This window comes from Cavia porcellus, unplaced genomic scaffold (assembly GCF_034190915.1).
Source record: "Cavia porcellus strain 051 isolate PalLab524CR breed Dunkin Hartley unplaced genomic scaffold, mCavPor4.1 scaffold_7, whole genome shotgun sequence".
Classification (NCBI taxonomy): Eukaryota; Metazoa; Chordata; class Mammalia; order Rodentia; family Caviidae; genus Cavia; species Cavia porcellus.
In genome coordinates this window covers 18,730,237-18,745,994 of record NW_026947490.1, presented here as the reverse complement: position 1 = coordinate 18,745,994, position 15,758 = coordinate 18,730,237, and the positions used below count along the sequence as shown (strand labels likewise).

Genomic DNA, 15,758 nt, shown 5'->3' with positions numbered 1-15,758 from the left:
GTATATCAAAATAAAATGAAATATGGAACATTATAGGACTTATTAAAACAGAATATTGAATAGAGCAGTACCATTAATCAGAATAGAGCAAAACAGTAATAAAAATATTTGCCTTCAAAGAGATGGTGGAAGGAAATCCCCCTTATTTGCTATGGTCAACCTCCCAGGAGATACTCAGATTTCTGGTTCCCATTTGCTAATGGGGGGAGAGGAGAAGGGGGGTAGAGTAAGTGGGATGTTTGACTCTAGGCCGTGCACCAGTAGGTTCACTATTGCTTAGCAGGGAGGCAGGCTGGTTGCTTGGTTTCCCAGCTTCGTAGGTTCCAACATGGTGTGGATCTCAGAAGACACTGGTGGTTCTCCCCCTGGAGGGGCCATAGTCTGACACACCGCCGTGATTACCAGGGATGGGAGGTGCTTGCTTGGTTTCACAGCATCCTAAATTCCAACATGGCACGGATCTCAGGAGCCGCTGGTGGTTCTCTCCCTGGAAGGGCCACCTCTTTTTCTTTCTTTCTTTCTTTCTTTCTTTCTTTCTTTCTTTCTTTCTTTCTTTCTTTCTTTCTCTTTCTTTCTTTCCCTTTCTTTCTTCCTCCCTCCCTTCCTTCCTTCCTTCCTTCCTTCCTTCCTTCCTTCCTTCCTTCCTTTCTTCCTTCCTTCCTTCCTTCCATCTTTCCTTTCTTTTTTTCTTTATGTTTTTTTGAGACAGGGTCTTGCTATGTAGTTCAGGCTGTCCTTGAACTCACAATGATCCTCCTGCCGCAGGCTTCTGAGTACTGGGATTACAGGCATGTGCCACGATGCCTGGTCTGTTTATTCTTGCAGTTTAAAGTTCCTGTCTAGTATCCTTTCATCTCAACCTGCAGGATTGTTTTACTGGAGACAGAATTCTGGATTGACTTTTTTGGCAGTGGAGCTTTAAATATGTTATCTCACTGCCTTTTGGTCTCCCTGATTTCTGATAAGAAATCAACTGTTAATCTTTTTTTTCTTTTTGGTACCACGGATCAAACTCATGACCTGTGCTTGCCAGGCAGGCACTTATGCTGCTGAGCTAAATCTCCATCCCTCAAATGTTAATCTTATTGAGGACCTCTTGTATGTGATAAATTCCTTCTCTCTTGTTGCTTTCAAGTTTCTGTGTTTTGGGGCTTCAACAGTTTCATTATGGTAAATTTACATATGGATCTCTTGGCATTCATTTTTCTTGAGGTTTGTTAAGCTTAAATACAGAGCTTTTTGTTTTTCATCGCATTGGAAAAGTTTCAGACATTTTTTTCAAAAATTTTTTCTGCCTCTTTGTCTCCTTTTGGAACTTATGTGTTGGATTTGGTGGGTTTCTCTGGCTCTTTTCTCTCGCTGGTTTTGTTTCAAGACAGCATTTCACTATGTAGTTCAGGCTGATCTTGAACTCACAGAGATCCTTCTGGACCCACTTCACCTTGTGGTTTTGCTTTATAAAAGTCCCTAGAAAAGGCCAGTACTGGCTGAGCCTGACAGGAGAGAACCTGGAAACCATGCCCTCCCTATGAGTCAGTGGGTGCACGGGCAGGGAAAGAAGATCCAACCTGCAGGATTGAAGAGTCCCTCAAGAACAGCTGATTCAGAGGAACACAGGCTGAGGTGATAGCAACTGAAGTAAAGAAAAAAGTTAATGCTTGCATTGTCTGATTGACTTTGCAGATCTAAAGCCAGTAGTCTGAGCATCTATTTAGAGGATAACAATATGCAGTATAATAACTACAGTGGATATCCTACCGTCTTGTTTTTGAAGTCCAATATCATTCTCATTGTTTTATTTTGTCTCTTTTTATTGTTTTGTTTTATTCCCTTTAAAATTAAAAAAATACAATAAAAAATTCACTGAGCTGAGAAAAAAAATTCCTAGAAAAAATAGTCCTCAGCAACCAGCTTGAGACCCCTTCTGTCTCTCTCAGACAGAAGCTTTCTTTCTCTCAATAAATATATTTGCTCTTAACCTCAGTTGTTCCTAAAATTCATTCTTCAATTTTAGTGAACACGAACTCCTACTGGACATCTAGTAGTTGGGAGTTTCTTTCCCCTATATCACTTGTAAAATGGTTATTAGCAACTAGAATTAGTTACAGTAAGATTAGCTAGGGCAAGATCTAGGCATACATTGTGTGAGGATTTTAAATGTGGTGCTGTAAATCTCATAACTAATATGATGACTATCAGAAAATCACATGTAGCTTACACTATTATTTCTACTGGACACTGTTCATCCAGACAATAGAAGTAAATCAGTAATAGTTCAATAAAATGTTCCTGACAGGTTGATTGCCACCAAGCTAGACTTTACCTTCCCCTGTACCAGGGATCAAACTCACAATTTTGTACTTGCCAGACAGGCACTTGTGCCACTGAGCTAAATCCTTGGCCCCAATCTTACCTGATTTTTGTAGTACTGATGATTGAACCCAGGTCTATACCTCCAGCTCCATTTTATCTTTTATTTGGAGATGGGGTCTTTCCAGGAAGCTATGTTGTCCAAATTGGGCTCAAACTTGTAATTCTTTTGTCTCAGGCTCCCAGAGTGTTGGGACACTCTGGTTTACACACTAACCTTTAAGAGCTTTTCAGTTTAATTCTTCAGCCTGTGACTCCATGTAACATGAGAATTTTGCATATTTCTTGAAGAGTCCAATTTATGCACTACAGTATCCCATAGAGAAAAAAAAAGAGTCCAATTTATTTGAATTCTTTCTAATATCCAGTTGTGTCACTGTATTCCGTTATCACTACTTCATGGCACTTCCAAAATCCTCTGTGGTTTTTCTGAAATTGCTAGGGGCAAAATTGGAGTTCTCAGTCTTATCTGTTTATATTGATTAGTACCCTAGGGAGGAGTCCTCATAGTCTGCAGTAGTGATTTACCTAGAGGACTGCAGAAACTTACTGGCTGTCCTGAAGGTCCCTCTCCCTGGTGGGATTTTGTCACTTGGCACCTGGGTACCATAAGTGTTACAGCAGAGTCTAGATGTTCCTCCAAAGCATCATGTGGTCATAGGTGAGGCTTTTCAGAAATGGCTGGATCTAGAGTGTGTCACTGATTCATGGTTCAAAAGTAGGATTAAGGGTGTGTGTGGTTCTTGCCTTTGGGCTAAGATACAGGGAACACAAAGGGTTGTTTTGGGTCCCTTGCTTGTTTTGTCACCTTTTGTACACCATGAACTGTTTCTCCTCTGCCACACTACTCTGCCTTGGAGCCAGCTGATTATGGACTGCAAACTGTGAGCTAAATAAACCTTCTCTTTTAGTTTTGGGTGTCGGGTATTTTCTCTCAGCAAAGAGAAAAAGTAACCAAGACAATAAGTACATTGTCAGCTTCCCCTTTGATCAGCTAAATTCTGTTAATTTGGCAGACATCTTTAGTAAGAAATCAGAACCCCTCCCCCATGACCCAGTAGTGAGGATTAAACAGAGCCTTAGTGCTGAGGTGCATCCGTAGACTTTTTTTTGTCTTTTTGAGACAGCGTCTCACTATGCAGTTCAGGCTGACCTTGAGCTCACTTTGTAGCCCAGGTTGGTCTTGAACTCCCAAAGATCCTCCTGCCTCAGCCTTCCCAGTGCTGGGATTACAGGCGTGAGCCACCACGTGCAGCTAAATTGTTTCAGTTTTTAGTTTTAGATTTTTTTTTGGTACTGAGACCTTGTGCCTGCCAGGCAGGTGCTGTGCTACTGAGCTATATTCCTGGCCCCTGACCTTCTTTAGTTCTTATTTGAGACAGAGTTTTATTAAATTGCTAAATTGCCCGAGCTGGGCTTAAATTTGTGATCCTCCTACCTCAGCCTTCCAGAGTGCTGGGATTACAGTAAATCAGTTTGTTGAGCCCTTCAAGTCCCCACTCTTACATATCTTTCAAAAATTTTGCTGTTTTTTCTGTGTCTAAGTCACAGCCCTTTGCCTGAGCCATGCTCAGAGTCACAAGTACACTACACCCAGAATGTGCAGATGACCTCAGAGAGACTAGAGGAAGCTCAGAGTTTGTCTGGAAAAAATTCTTCTTTCTATGGAACTCTATTTCTTTAATCTTGTTTTTACAACCTCCAATACCTTTAAATATGATTCAAGTGACAGATACAGCTTTTCTAGTTGTTTTGAGCAGAAGCATTTATTACTTTAACCTGCTCCATCCTACACAGGCATAATTGTCTCTCCCTTTTTTTTAGTTTAATCAAGTTTATTGAGTTATAATTTACCTCTGATGACATGAACCACTGTAGGTATACAATCAGAGTTCTGCCAAATGTACACACCCATACAACCAATGTCACAATCAAGATATAAAACATTTTCACCACTCCCAAAACAGTCTTTTTCTTTTTCTTCTTCTTTTTTTGAGACGGCATCTCACTGTGCAGTTTGGGCTGGTCCTGAGCTCACTTTGTAGCTAAGGCTGGTCTCAACCTTACAATGATCCTCCTGTCTCAGCCTCCTGAGTGCTGGGATTACAGGCATGTGCCACCCTGCCTGGCTGTTTTAATCTTTACAGTTATTTTCAGTTTTCTCCCCAACTATGGACAACTAGCAACCACTGATCAGCTTTTTATAACTTCTAGAATTTTACACAAGTGAAATTATAAATTATGTGTGCTCTAGAGTCTGACTTAGTGATGCAATAGAATGTTTTGTTGTTGAGATTTATCCATATTTATGGTTTTGATCAGAAATAACTCCTGAAACTCACTCAGTCAGGAACGGTGCTTTTGGGAGGTAATTGGACCACAGGGGTGTGAGAGCTGATTTATGTTAATGTTAGGAGCTGGAGCCTGACCTGGAAGAGGGATCTCCCCACACCTCTGGCCCTGGGGCCCTCCCTTGTGGTCGTTCTGCTTCCCGTCTGCTCTGAGGTGAGCAGATTTCCTCTGTGCAGCTCCTTCCACTCTGCTGTCACTGCCCTGGAGCCAGTAGAGCAGGGACTGTAAACCTGAACAAAAATGAGCATCTTCTTTAATTTTGGGGTGTTGAGTATTGTGTCTCAATGGTAAGAAAGTGACGGAGCCATTTAGTTTTAGCTCTTGAGAACAATCCCACTCAGTCACACGAGTTGCTCCTTGTGGAACAGGGCTGTGCTCCATGCTGTGGATGGACCAACATGTTGTTCTGTCTTGCTCATCTGCCCACTGGGTTTTTCCATTTTTTGGCTACTGGTTAGGGTAATCAAGCTGCTATGAACATTACTGTATAAATCTGTGAGGATACAGATGTTCATTTCTCTTGGAATGATTGTTACATGGTAACATGTTTAATTTTACAAGAAATTAAGTACATTGTTATCCAAAGTGGTCTCAATCCTTTATATTCCTGCCAGCAATACATTAGATCTCAGGCTGCAATTCATCAGTGTCAGTCTTTTAGACTTTACTCTTCTGAGTGGTTGTACTGGGGTATCTCGCCGTGGTTTAAGTGTGCATTTCCTTGATGACAAATGCTACTCGCTGTGGTTTAAGTGTGCATTTCCTTGATGAGAAATGCTACTGAACATTTTTTCATATGATTATTGATCCTTTATAGCCCCTTAGAAGTGACTGTTTAATATTCTGGTTATTTTTGAAGGTTATTTTGTACCCTTTGTAAAGATTTGCAGGATGCAGGAGGATCCCAAGTGCTAGCTCAGCCTGAGCCTATCTCAAAATTGATGTAAAGGGCTATGAATGGGTTCAGAGTGAAGGCTGAGGTTCAATCTCCAGTGTGGAGAAGAAATGTAAGGATTATTTACGTGTTCTGACTACAGGTTCCATATTTAATGTAGTATTGTGAATGTCTTCTTCCTGCTTATGGTTTGCCTTTTTATTAATATATATTTGTGATACATAATTATTACATTGGTTTTGGGGGGCTTTTTAGTGCTTGATTGTGACTTTTGATGAATTCCAAAATTTTCTGTTATAGTTCGTATTTTTTTATGTCATATTTAAGAACTCTGTGCTGACTCAAAGGAAATACATTTTCTCTCTGGATCTATAATTTTAGGTTTCATGTTTAGTTCTGTCATCAAATTTGAGTTAATATTCATGTAAAGTGCACAGGTCAAAGTTTGTTTTCTGAAAGAAAGTGTTAAATTGTTCTCTGTGTCTTTATATTACATATGAACATTTTTTGGTCTTTTTGAGACATGCTTTTGCTATGAATTTCAGGCTGGTCTTGAACTCACTTTGTAGTCCATGCTGATTTTGGGCTTTTGGCCTCCTTTTGCCTCAGCCTCCTGAGTGCTAGGGTTACAGGCATGTGCCACCTCATCTGACTCATGAATTTCTTACACACAGCTAATAGTTCAGAATTTTTTAAATCTAGCCTGAAAAAATTATGTTTTTTACTAGAATTGTTTACACTGTTTATCTTTAATGTGATTGTTGGTATCATCGTGTTTAAATCTACCTTTTCTGGATATGATGGAGTACATCTGTAAGCCTAGCACTCAGGAGGCTGAGGCAGAAGGAGCACCGTAAGTTTGAGGCCAACCTGGGCTTCAAAGTGAATTCAAGGCTAGCCTGACCTGCATAGTGAAACCCTGTCTCTAAAAGACGAAACACTAAAAAATGTACTTTTTCTAAGCTGTGTGGTGGCACATACCTATAACCCCAGGACTCAGGTGGCTGAGGCAGGAGAAGTGCCATGAATTCAAGACCAGCCTGAACTACATACTGAGACCTTGTCTTCCTCTCAAAATCTGCCTTTTCGGGGATTTTCTGTTTTCTCTCTCTACTGTTTATTCTTCCTTTTTTATTATTAAGTATGTTTAGTATTTCATATTATCTCCACTTAAGGCTTATCAGCTATAAAAAAAATTTTTTTGCCATTGTTGCTGTAGGTTTACAATAGATACCTTCAACTTTTCACAGTCTGCCATTAAATTATATTAGGCTACTTCACATACAATGGCATATTTTGGGACAGTGATTTTTTTTTTTTACTAAGCCACTAAAGTGGTTTGAATTTGCCATCCTCCTGCCTCAGCCTCTCCAATTACAGAGACATTTTAGCTGTGTGTTGAGGAAGCTCTTTATTTCTTTTCATCTTTTATATATTTTATTTATTTATTTTGGTGCTAGAATTGAACTCAGGACCTGGTGCTTGCCAGGCAGGCATTGTGCCATTGAGCTACATCCCCAGCTCCTTAACCTTTATATTAACCCTCACTTTACACCTGTTCCTCTTTCCTAAGTATGGTAAATGGGTGATGTTCCTCTCTGTAATACGAAGATTGATTTCTTGTTCTTCATGGGGCCTGTTTGTTTTCAACTAGTAATGGACCTTGACCTAAGTAATATTAACCATATATGCTGCTATTCATTAAAGGCTCTTACCCATCAGTACTTAAACTCTCCTTTCATCTCATGCAGTTTGACTCATTACAATGACATTTATTCAGAGTGTGGTCTTCAGTTCCCCTTTCTTTGCTTGCATGGTCCTGTAGATTCTTGGTCCCTATAGTAGTAGGTAACATTCTACTATTTGACCTCTTTTATAATGGGTTTGAAGGCAACACCAGCTCAACGTGCAAAAGCAGAGGCAGTCTTGCCTTGAATGTGATTTGTTTTTTAGACAAGGTCTCACTATGTATCCCAGGCTGGCCTTGAACTCACTGTGTTTTTCCTGCCTCGGCTTTGTAAATTCTGGGATCATAAGCATGCACCACCATGCCTGGCTCACTTTTTTCTTTTTCTTTTTGGTACTGGAGACTGAACCCAAGCCCTTTTTATTGAGGGGCATCCTACTCTCCCCCTCTTTTCATTTTGGGACAGGGGCTCACTAAATTGCTGAGTTTCCCAGGTTGGACTTAAATTTACAATCCTCTTGCTCAGCCTCCCAGAGTCCTGGGATTATAGATATGCACCACCACACCAGGTTTATCATTGCTACACTAACTATATACACATTTTTTCTTTAGAAGACCTTTTTCTCTGCCAAGTGTTTAGTAGGTGGATTTATCACATTTTTAGAGATTTAAGAATTCTCTAGGAAACATAACCCTCAGAGCTTTTTGGAATACAGAAGGGTCATGTTTGTTTCTCCCCAAGTCTTTTGGGTTTTGGGTGTCACCATTATTAGATCTCATTCCTGTAGGGAGAGCAGAAAAACTTTTCTTCAGTTCCCTCTGTCAGTATCCTGGGAAAGTCTCTGTAAACACTTAATTGATTTGGATAATTAATGTGTTGAGAAAAAATATCCAGAGATTTTTTTCTGGCAGGCACTGTCTTTGATGGTAGAAATAACATGATAATCACAGCTCTAGAGAGAGATGAAGTCAAGGAAACAAAACCTTTCTCTTCCATGACAAGTCTGGTAAACATCAGGTACAAGTTCTTTGGACAAAGGTGAGTGAAGATGTATTTCAGACTTAGAAATTGTTTGTGAAAGAGAAGAGTGAATGTTTCAGAGATGCGAATCTATACCATGGGTGTCCAAACTTTTATCTTGCCTGGGCCACACTGAGGGAAGAGGAATTGTCTTGATATTCATATAACACACAGAATATAATATATATAAGTAGTAAAGCTTCCTTTACTTAAATTTTTTTTTGTCCTTTTGAGACACTAAATTGATGTCCAAGGCCACATGCAGCAGCAGGTGACCCATGGGTTGGACATGCAGGTCTGGGCAATGTCTGAACCACATGCTTTTTTCATGAGAACATGTAAGAATCGCCATAAGGTTTTCCCTTTGATGTGAGATGTTCTCCACTCGCAGAAGAGTCCCTTCTTAGCGTCTCACCTGCACATGAATCCTCAGCTCTTCCCCTGCACTAGTTTTATGTGAATTTTCATCTTTGTTCTTGATTCGTTCTTAATCTGAGATTCCTTCAGGATGGGTTAAAATTAATTCAATGGAAAATAGGGATGATTAGAGGCTAAGTGCACAGAATATCTAAGGTAAATATTAATGTCTTTTCATGCCACTGGATCTTGTCTGAGTGATACTTAACTTGGTAAACCATTTATATCAAGAGCTTTTGTGTGTGCCCTGCCCCACCATGCCAAGCTTAGTTTGCAAGTTCATTAGAGTTCATGCACCAAGAAATGGCATGTTATCGTACAGGCTGATCTTCTCAGCAAAGTGATGCCCGTTGGAATACATGCCAGACCTAATGACAGGAGAAGGCATGTTTACTGGTGGATGTGCTCACGGCTCAGCCCTTCCGTGCAGTAGCATCTGTGGGTCAGAGAGGTGAATTCTCAGATGAATTCCTGGCCTGCTGTGACCCGAGTCACAAAGTTTCAGAAACTGAATATGATAGGGCAGTGGCCTGTGTAGGGTGAGTGCTAGAAGAATTTAATGGGTGAATGACATCTCACTGAACCACAAGGAGCCATCCCCATACTTTTTGCTCAAGCCCATATTATTGGCTGTGAATCTCTCCTGGCTGACTGCAGAGACTGCTGTTGGTACTACAACTGGGAATCTGGTGCTTGTTCTTGGTCGTTTCCTGCCTCTGTTTGTCTGTCTGTTGTCTCTGTCTTTTCTCTTCTCTGCTCTGGAATGTGTTTGTAAATTTTCTTTGGTGGTCCAACATTAGCTTTCCCAAATCATTCACCGGTTTTTTTCTGGCCTTTCACATTGAGCAGGTGTATTTTCATTGGTTAGCTTTTCTGGACACTTCTTTCTGAATCACTGTTATATTTGACTATTTTTGCTTGTATCATGTATTTTAATTGCTGTGTTGTTTTAGAAAATTGAGTTTATCCAATTCATCATCATTATCATTTTAAAAATATGACTTGGTCGGACCATCTCATTGACCACTGAGAACAAAGAATTAAAAGAGCAGATTTAATTAAAATAAAAACGGCTTGGTTTCTGTATGCTTGAAAATTTTGACAAAGTGGGAAAATGATGTGGATTTTCTTGTTCAATGTATAAAAATTTTGATATAAATTCTGATCCCCAACAAAATTTCTTTTGGTTTTGATTGATGTTGAGTTGAACCTGCAGATTAATTTGAGGCAGTTTCAAATCTTGAAAGCATATTATGTCTTCCCAACTGAGAAGGTGATGTTTCAGTACAGTCATTCAAGATTTCTTTTCTAGTATTTGATATTTTACTTTTATATTTTTAGCACATTACTGATCTAGTTTCTAAGACTTTTAAAAGTGTTTATATGTGATGCATTCTTTCACTTTATATATTTGTGCTATATTTTTGAAAATTACTATCTTATTACCTCTATGATATTTTAATCCTCTTTGAAAGTAACTCATAAGAATCCTCCACACTCAAAGACAGATAGCTTTTTCCTCTTATTTTGTTGACCAAGTCAGAAAAATAGTGAATAGTTGTGCTGTCTGACATCTTCATCTTTTCATCTTTTTTTTGGTTTATCTGGGACAGGTTCTCACTATACAGTTCAGGCTGGTCTTGAGTAAACTTTGTAGACAAGGCTGGTCTTGAATTTGCAAAGATCCTCCTGCCGCAGCTTCCTATGTGCTGGGATTACAGGTGTGCACCACCATGCCCAGCAATAATGTTTTATATTAATTTTAATCATGAGTGTTCCTGAACATATCTTTCTTCATGTTATGCCACTTTTTATTTTTACTTTTTTGAGACAGAGTCTCATAATGTAGCCCAGCCTGGCCTCAGACTCACAGTGATTCCCTTTCCTCAGCCTCCTGAATGCTGGGACTACAGGCATGCGCCACCATGCCCAGCTCATGTTGTGTTGTAAAAACATATTGCTTGCCTCAGTTCAAATTTCTGATTAAAAGATTGTGTTGGGTTATAGAAAGTAATGTTTGACAGAGTATTTGATCAAATCCAAGTACAATGCAAAACACTGAAGCCCAGAAAACCACATTTTTATACAAAAACAAAACTCACAAGTCAAACAAGGATATACAATTTTGAATAACACAATAATTAAACTTCATACCCTAGATATTTTTAATGATCAAATAGAGAACCTGCATTCCATGTAAAGCAATCCATTAATGTAAAGGCTGTCTTGAATGGAAATAATGACTCTATTTCTTCATTCATTTCTTCAGATAACATATTTATTAACTGACTACTAGAAGTATATTGCTTTTGACTCTAGATATGGACTGAAAGCAAGATTTAAAAATGCTATTCTTCATAACGTTCATATTTAGTTTTCTATTTTCTCTTTTTCTGGGGTTTGAACCCAGGATCTTCACACAGAGCTGGGGCTATAGGGCTATAGGTGTGTACTACTATGTCCAGTCAGCTTGGATATTTCTACTGGAAGAAACTTAATTTTGTCCAATAGAAATAGGATAACTCAATGAGATAATTTTAGTTATTACTACCACCGTGTATGCTAGTGATGAGGAGAAAAAAGTTTAATGGATGGGACTTTTAGGTGTGACAGTGAATAGGACTGCCAGAAATAACAGTGAGACTATATTTCATCTGGCTTCAAGAAATTCATGTGTTCTCTCTGTTTTCTACAGGTTCCTGGATATGAACAGAAGTACTACACCCCATGCTCTGAGGAAATGTTTTTTGTGGACATGGTGATGGAATTGGGATGTTGGGGAATTGTTCCTTCCTTTTCCCTTATATTTACTCTTTTTTCAGGAAACATGAATTGAGACCAGTAGCTCTTATTGTCAGCCATCTTGCACTGGCCAGTACATTGTGGATTCTTAGTGGAGAAATTCCTCAGACAATGGCAGCCTTTGAGTTGCAGTATTTCCTGGATGACGTTGCATGTAAACTTGTCTTTTATTTTTACAGAATGGCCTGGGGAAATTCTCTCAGTACCACCTATATTCTAGGTGGCCTCTGGGCCTTCAGTATCAATCCAATGATTGTGAGAAGGTCAGAACTCAAATCGAAATCCATAAAACATATTCATTCTACCTATATCCTGAGTTGGGTGTTTCATTTGCTGGTGAATATCATTTTTTCCATGAGAGTGTCTGGCCAAAAAAATGGCAGAAATAATACTGTGAATTTAAATTTGAAATATTGCTCTCATCTTTTCTTTGGTATAATTACAGAATCAGTATGTTTATATTTTTCTCCTCTATTGATATTGTTTGTTTGGGATTCATGATATGGGCTGGTGGAACCATGATATGTTTCCTTCGTAGGCATAAACAGCAAGTCAGATATATTCATAGCACTGGACAGTTTCCTCAAATATCCCCAGAGAGCAGGGCCACAAAATCCATCCTGCTACTCCTGAGCACTTTCGTCTTATTTTATTCTCTCTCCTCCACTTTTGAAGCTTATATTTTTCTTTTTGAGAACCCACGGTCATGGCTTGTGAATACCAGTGTGATTCTAACATCTTATTTTCCAACCATCAGCCCCTTTTTGCTCTTAAAAAGCAACATCTATATCTTTCATTTCCCTTCTTCCTGCTGAGGTCAGAGAACTTCCCTAGCTATTGGCAGGATTGCCAATATTCCCTCGGCTGTTCACTTCACCGTGAAATACCTTCTCCGAACTACTTCTGTTTTACACACAGCGCTGAGGAGAAGGTACCTGCAATAGAGTCTGTGGGAAACCCACACCCTAGAGGGACAGTGACACAAATGATGTGGCTGTAGGTGCACGGGGTGCTGCAAAGAGAAGCTCAGGGCAGTGTGTTTAAGATCTTCATTAAGTACAATGTTTAGGAGGTCACATTTGGCTGGATTCTGCTCTTGCCAAATTAAATGTTTATCTGACCTTCTAAAAAAAATCAGAAGAGTGAGAGATTACAGCCAAATTCCCACACAGGTCCATTTTCGTCAGCATGTCCAGAAATCCCTACTGCTCTAACCTTTACAAGGAAAATAACTTTGAAACAATCAATCCCTTCTGGGTTTTGTTTCTGCTTTCCTCTGCTCTTTTTTTTTTTTTTTTTTGAGTCGATCTAGTTATATAGTTCAGATTGGCCTTGAACTCACTATGTAGCCCATTGCAGGCCTTGAACTCACAATGATCCTCCTGCCTCAGCCTCCCGAGTGCTGGAATTACAGGTATGTGTCACCACACCTGGCTCCCTTTTTGGATTCTAATCTAATTCATCAGAAATCTAATCTAATTCATCAGAACTCTCATTCTATTTTATGAAGTGAGGTGTTGTCCAATTCTAGAATCACAAGTAAAGGCCAATTTGGATTATTAAATTACATTTGTTGTACTTTTCTTTTGATCCTTTGTATCTGCAGTTTAGATTGCTCCCTGAATATTTTGGAGACGCTAACCAGCCATAGTGGGTACTTTAGGCATATTGGCAAGCGTGCTTCTACAAGATGTACAGGAAGGGACAGGGTGAGGCAGGGGATTCAGGCAAGTGGGAAGGAACTACTAAGGAAATGCACAAAAAAACACAGTTCCTGAGGCTCTGCACCTGGGAGAATGATGCATTTAATTTTTGTGAGCACTCCAGAGGGTTTTGATAGATCAGTTTAGATCTGAATCAGCCCAAGCAGTGCAGAATACAAAAGACAGCTGTGGTCTGCTCTCAGAGTGTAGAGCTACTGCTTGTTCTATTTTTAATTGTCCCACACCCATAAGCAGAGCATGTTTCTTTTCCTACCTTTAATAAATTGTAAAACCTTGTTACCTTTTGCACTTGTTTTGTTTAATTCTTTGTTCAGGACAAAAACAACGCAGAAAGAATCTCTAGAAGGAGCCCCCAGAACCCTAAAACCTGGTAACCAGGGAACATATCAAGAATTGAAAGCAGTCTTGTGTTTCTGGTCTTCCACCAATACGAGCATTGGTTAGGAGCAGAGGTTATAGAATTGGAGTTTGACAACTTGACTAGGTATTACAGATTAGGCTAAGAATGTATGCTGGAAATCCCAACAATAATTTCAGGGAATTTAAGGATTTTACCAAGAAAGTAATTTTACTAAGAGAGAGAGTTTAATAACTCTGAGGCTGAGGCAGGAGGATCACTGTGAGTTCAAGGCCTGCAATGGGCTACATAGTGAGTTCAAGACCAATCTGAATTATATAACTAGATCGTCTCAAAAAAAAAAAAAAAGAGTAGAGGAAAGCAGAAACAAAACCCAGAAGGGATTGATTGTTTCAAAGTTATTTTCCTTGTAAAGGTTAGAGCAGTAGGGATTTCTGGACATGCTGACGAAAATGGACCTGTGTGGGAATTTGGCTGTAATCTCTCACTCTTCTGATTTTTTTAGAAGGTCAGATAAACATTTAATTTGGCAACAGCGGAATCCAGCCATCTTGCCTAACAAACAGTAGACTGTTTATTGGATCAAGCAAGCCCAAGGACAAATGAATTAGAAGACATTTGAGATAAACTGGTGGAAGGGATGAAGAGTGGGGTAAGGATGATAGGAGTCAGCATGAAGAGGACCACATAAACTTCATAAATACTTCCTTTAGCAGGAAGTATGTACTGAACTCAGCCATTATTTTGTAAAGGGTTGTTTGAGAAGTTCTGGAGGGGAAGGTGACTTACAAATTTATCTCCCTTGAGCATCTAAGAGATTATGATGGGATTTCTTGATTTTGAGAAACCAGGTAAGCTGTAGTTTTGGTGTAAAGATGATGCATTCTGTTTTTAGCACATGGAGTTTGTTGTGTGTCTAAGGTACCTTTCTCATGCAGGTCATGGATCACACATGTATGTGTGGACAGTGCCTGCATGGAGGGCTTGCTTTGAAGAGATACTTTTGACCATCAGCAACACAGATTAGTGACAAGACCTTAGATAGGGAGAGAAAGGAAACTGGAGAGTAAAGAGAAAAGGGCTGAGACCTAGTAACTAAGCTTCACTTAGTAATCAGAGAGAGGAGGTGGAGTCACATTTTTAGCTCATTCATCCATTCTATAAAGAATATTCCAGCTGGGCATGGTGGCACATACCTGTAATCCCAGAACCCAGGAAACTGAGGCAGGAAAACCACTGCAAGTTCAAGGCCAGCCTGGGCCACTCAGTGAGTTCAAAGCCAGTCCAAATTCCATAATGAGACCCTGGCTCAAAACAAAGGAATATTCAATGATTTATAACTATATCCCTGTCACTGTGATAGGTGATATTGAATATAGTAATAAATGAAATAGAAATATAAAACTGTCCCTATGAAGTTTACATTCTGTTGGTAGTGGCCTAAAATGTTAAACACATGGTAACGATATAGAAGGTAGGTGGCAAAGCTGATTAGGGAAATAAGAGAAACTTTTGAATTACAAGATCTCAGAAGGGTACCAAGTAATTTCCAAGGGCCCTTCACATAGAGCTTTTCGCGGGTGTTCCCAGGACCTGTGGATTGCATATGACACAGACACAGGAGGAGCTCACTATCTTGACCCCTCACTACAGCCCACTCTGCATCAGAATGTACTTTTATTTTTGCATTTATCCTTTCTTCTCTTTGTTTGGCTCAAGTTTGCTCTATAGAACTAGTTTTTTCCTTACCCCTAACACCTCACTTTTCAAATAAACCTTTAGCACTGATGTCTCATCCAATTCTTTGTTGAAGGCAAGAAGGACCTGGAATACTTTTAATTGGTGAGTCATTTCTAAGGGAACGAGCCGATAACGGTAACATTATGTTGTTTCAGTGATGGTGAATGTTCTACTGAAAGGTAATGATTAGGGGGATGACAAGGAGGTTCTTGGCTGTGTCAGTTTTATTCCCAAGTTTACGTTTTTCTTGGTTTTTTACATTTTAAAATTTGGTTTGTTTTCATAGAAATGACTGCAACATTGTGGCTTAACAAGGTTATTTGCAAAGTTACTGGGAAGTTCTCTTCATGTAAGTGGCTTGGTTGTCTCCTGCTGGTTTTTACCATCAAACA

The 15,758-nt window shown here is 39.5% G+C and overlaps 1 pseudogene; it reads left to right on the top strand.

Moving 5' to 3' along the window:
* The first annotated feature begins 11,514 nt into the window (after positions 1–11,514).
* On the top strand, positions 11,515–12,359 carry Cavporv1r-ps742 (vomeronasal 1 receptor cavPorV1R-ps742 pseudogene; annotated as a pseudogene).
* The last annotated feature ends 3,399 nt before the right edge of the window (positions 12,360–15,758 follow it).